The sequence below is a fragment of the Apodemus sylvaticus genome, chromosome 9 (assembly GCF_947179515.1).
Source record: "Apodemus sylvaticus chromosome 9, mApoSyl1.1, whole genome shotgun sequence".
Classification (NCBI taxonomy): Eukaryota; Metazoa; Chordata; class Mammalia; order Rodentia; family Muridae; genus Apodemus; species Apodemus sylvaticus.
The window spans coordinates 61,765,105-61,770,230 of NC_067480.1; the positions used below are offsets into that span (position 1 = coordinate 61,765,105).

The following is a 5,126-nucleotide window of genomic DNA, read 5'->3' on the forward strand; positions in this document are numbered from 1 at the left end:
CCTGACACAATAAGTGTAATTAACACTTCCCTTTGGGTACTAAGACATTTTAAATTAATTTCCAAAATTGCTTTGCTTTGTGACAATTAATCCTGTTAGGAAATGTAGCAAAACTTAATTCATAATCATATGTGTTGAATATGTTTATATTAATATATCATATTTGTTCTCATTCATCACTGAGACAATCAGGACAAGAACTCAATCAAGCATGGACTAGGAGGCATGAACTGATGCAGAGACCATGGAAGAATTCTGCTTACTTGCTTGCTTCTCTTGACTAGCTCAGCCTGCCTTTTTATTTAAGACATTGAATGTTTTTAACAAGGTGATGCTGCATTACTGTTCCATTTCTCAGAAAAAGATTCAAATTAAAGGTATCAGGAACAAATCATAGTACACCAATAAAAAATGCACAGTGTAACAGCCTAAGATAGGCAATACTAAGTGCTACTGTCAAACCTTCAACACATAGCCATACTGTTCCCAAGATTGTGATAGGATTATCAAGAAAAGCTGTCAACAGCAACATCAGAGACACAAAAATTTCCTTACCTAAGAAAAAGATGGAGGCAAGTTAACACAAGATATTTATAGATATACTGAAATAAAAACCTCTAAGAGAAAAAGTCTTCCTCAAGACATGAAGGGGTCTCATATGAGAAAGAACTGAACTGTATGTGTGCTTTAAACTCTTTGCACATTTGTTGAATTCTCACCTGGGAGTGAATGGAGGAATGGGGCTAGATCATTGGAGGATGTTTAGGTTTTGTAATATATATATGTATATATAGCAGTGTGTCTGGTGTTGAGGGGAATAAAGATGAAAAAGATATGACAGAGAGAGAAAGAGAGAGAGAGAGAGAGAGAGAGAGAGAGAGAGAGAGAGAGAGACAGAGACAGAGACAGAGAGAGAGAGAGAGAGAGAGAGAGAGAGAGAGAGAGAGAAGAAGAAGGAGGAGGAGGAGGAGGAGGAGGAGGAGGAGGAGGAGGAGGAGGAGGAGGAGGAGGAGGAAGAGGAGAAGGAGAAGGAGAAGGAGAAGGAGAAGGAGAAGGAGAAGAAAAGGAAGAGGAAGAGGAAGAAGGAGGAGGAGGAAAAGGAGAAGGATAAAGAAATTAAAAGAAAGGAAAAGGAATGATTGAAATTAATGGAGTTCTGAGTCCATTTTCCTATATTCTCCAGGCCCTCAAAAATCTATATACTTCAGGAATACACTGAGAGATTTGACAGTACACTATATCACAGACTTTTATTTGATTGATGCTACCCCTCCCTTGCCTTCTGCCTTCAAGTATACTCCCTAGAAGAGGGCAAACAGGGAAGACCTATCTGTTGGGAGAAAACCCTAACACTTTTTCAGGGTATAATTCCGGCTAGTCCGAAACATGCCCTCCTATTAAGGGTTGTGAGGAAACTAGACAGTGCAATTTTATACCTAAATAGGTGGCATTTATTTGAAGCAAATTCAGCTCGGAGCTGGACAGTTGAATGTCATAGGAGAAGGTCCGCCAACTGCTTCAGTTCCTTCCATTTTAGCAGACTGGCGGAATGATTCAGATGTTGGTGGAGTCAATCGCAGGTTTCCATCTAACTTCATAGTGGCAGGTTGTGTAGTACCAGTTGGAACAGGAACAGGGTGCATGGCTCCTCTAATTTTTATGCCCATAGCACCTCCCATAACCATTTGGTCATCCTTATATCTTGTTCCCTAGCATCAGGGAATGTTCCCTGGAATCCTCCTTGCTGTCGCGGCACCATTTCTTCTTGATGCTGCCAGCCGCATCTCTTTCTTCTGGCGCCTGCATTCCTCTTGAGTTCTAACTGCTTCCCTTTCTGAACCTCTTGGTTATGCAGCTCCCACATTCTCAGAAGCTTTTCTTGACACCCCATCAAATCCTGCCTCATTAGCATAACTTGGTGCTCTTGGCGTGCTGCCACCATCTCCATTTCCAGCTTCTCAGAGCCTCCTTGATGTTCTGGTTCAATTGATCCTGCTGCTGCTTCTCCATCTCAATGAGTGCTTTCTAGCGCGTGACATACACATACTGAAAGGACCCAGTGTATACAAATCTGTGTTCTCTTTTCTTATGAAATTGCAGGATTTTAATAATCAGCTTCTCTGGAGGGCCCTCTTCATCATAGACTCCACAGTCAGAAGCTGAGGAAATGTGGTTAGCCAGAAGGAGCCTTCATTGCTTCTGTCCAGAGCTTTCAGAGCAGCTGGCTTCCCTGAGAAGACAATAATGTGTTTCCCTGAGGACCTCCTCTGTCATATACAATGACTACAGCCCGCTCCTCCTGGCCAAAGACAGAAAAGGCTTTTTCCAGCAATTGGTTGAACACGTACTGAGGAAGGTTGCGACTTTAAGGGGTGTACTATGACAGGCAAAGCACACTCTTATTTGCTTTCCACAAGTGGAATATTGTCCACCCCCACTTTGGCAATTTTCCACTAGGGTTAGTGTTTCCAAGTGAATAAAGGCAAAGCCCTTATGAATGGACGCTTCACCTGCTTTTCTATATTTCTCAAAGAGTTTCCGCATTTCCTCCTCAGTGATGTCAGGGGAAAGATTGCCCACAAAGAGACAGTTACATTGTGTAGAGATCTTCTCTCCTGGTTCCATAAAATTCTTCAGGTCAATAGTGCTGGTCTGCTGTCCATTTGCAGTTATTGGTGGGGTTTGCTTTGTTGCTGCCGCCGCCGCCGCTACTGCTGCTGCTGCTGCTGCTGCTGCTGCTGCTGCTGATGATGATGATGATGATGATGATGATGACGACGACAACCACGATGACAAAGATGTTGCTGAGGGTGGTGATGCTGATAGTGTTTTCTTGGAGTATGATTTTGCTTCTTCAAGTTAAAGGTTTTATTGTTGTGCATTTTTACACCCCTAACTTTGATTTGAATACAGGAAAATATCTGCCTCCCAGTGCTCCAGTTCCTCGGCCCAGAGCTCTTTGCTCAGAGTAAGGGCAACCCAGCCTCCTTTTTAAGGAGAATCCAGGACCCTTTCACAATGGACTGGACCCTGACATATCAATCACAACTTAAGTAAATGCCCAATAGGCTTTTCCTTCCTCACAGCTGTCTTTGGCTTGTGTCAAGTTGACATAAAAACAAGCCAGGACAGTATGAAAGTGACAAGAATGAAAATAAAAAATTGTATTAATTTGTTAGAAGTTGTTTTGTTTTCAATTTTTTCAAAATAGAAAAATCTACAAATCTTATATAACTTGTCTAAGGTTCTTATTTTCTATTTCTTTTTACTTTTCATAACAACTATTTATCTGTAGCTTGAGATGGTGTGTGTGTGTGTGTGTGTGTGTGTGTGTGTGTATTTGTAGTTGAATGTCTATGATGTGAAAATTAGCCAGAATCAACCCAAACTTGCCATTCATCCTCAGATATGTTTTATACTACAGATAATGAAAAAATTAGGTGACTGATAAATAAAGTAATTATAGATGAAAAATTAGAAACATCTATTGGTATTTTATTGCTTTAGTATATGACATGAAAATTAACGTACATAATAAATGTAATCTGCAAGCATACTTACATATAAAACTTTAATGTGGTCTCAATTGCTCTCTCTTTTGGAGAATTGTCTTTGAAGCAATAGTAAGTGCAATTGTGTCACTTCTGGAAAAAAATTGCAGACCACAAGATGGTGTCTTGGCAGCCTCCAATTAGAGCCACATGCTTGGGTTTCCATACTAGAGCACATAGAAGAACAGGGATCCAATCTGCCAACAGTCCTGAAAAATCATCTGCCACGTGTCTCCTGAATGCAATCTGTGAACCATGTTGCTCTTGCCAATTACCACCATGCAGCCTGTGAGTCCACTAAGGGGAAGGCAGTCATGGAGCCTACTTTAACTACCAAAGAATAGAAGGTACCACGTATTTCAAATTACTAATTAGACTAATTGTCTTATATAAGGGCTTCATTTTTCTGTTTCTGCTGTTTCTGCTTCTTCCTTTCCTCCTTTCTTCTTCTTATTGGTCTATTTTTTATTTTCATACTGATGGGCTTTTCCCCACATAAAAACATTAAACTATTTTACTTGTTGAAATTAAAATGCTAACATGAGCAACCATTATATTTGCCTACTCACATATCCTGTAAATAAAAGCCCACCAGAAATAAACCAAACTAACTGTGTTTAAGACAGGCTTATTATTTATACTCTTGGAGTCTCTTGGAAGTAGACTATGCCTCTAGGCTATCAATATAAGTTTAATCCTTTCCTCAAGAAAGTCTTTTTTTAAAAGCCAATGGTTTCTGGATGATTAAATTTTTTATTGATATAATTCTGTAATCCAATTAAAATAACAACTAATGCAATAACTGTACAAACAGAATTTAGACATTTTAATTTTTCCGGTATAAGAAAAGGAATTGATGAACAGGTCAAAACAAAGCATTAAATGTTAAAATAAATATGACTTTTAGCAATTTGAACTTAATTGTAACTATTAATTTGGATGATATGAATTTGTTGATTCTGAAATACAAAGTGCACATAACATCCTTTTTTAAAGCACAAGAAAAACAAATAATGGCACTACTTCCAAAGATGTATAAGTTATATTACAAAGTATTTAAAATAACTATTTTAAAAATTTAAAGTGATAGTTCCTAAAAATAAAATATGTATCACATGCTAGGAAAGTTGAAGTGTTTTCTAATTTTCATTGGTTGATGATGTACTTTTATGAAATAATATTTCTACAACTTTGATAACTTCATACAACAATCATACTTACACCCCCTTAAAACTTGGTACAGTGGCAGCCTGGTAGATCAATGAAATAGAATTGAAGACCCAGAAATGAACCCACACACCTATGGTCACTTGCTCTTTGACAAAGGAGCTACAACCATCCAGTGGAAAAAAAAATAGCTTTTTCAACAAATGGTGCTGACTCAACTTGCAGCTAGCATGCAGAAGAATATAAATCAATCCATTCTTATCTCCTTGTACTAAGCTCAAGTCCTAGTCGATCAAAGACCTCCACATAAAACTAGATGCACTGAAACTAACAGAAGAAACTGGGGAAGAGCCTTGAACACATGGGCACAGGGGAAAGTTTCCTGAACAGAACACCAATAACATATGC

The 5,126-nt window shown here is 38.8% G+C and overlaps 1 pseudogene; it reads right to left on the reverse strand.

Moving 5' to 3' along the window:
• Window positions 1-1,357: 1,357 nt before the first annotated feature.
• On the reverse strand, window positions 1,358-2,882 carry LOC127691908 (non-POU domain-containing octamer-binding protein-like; annotated as a pseudogene).
• Between the last annotated feature and the right edge of the window lie 2,244 nt (window positions 2,883-5,126).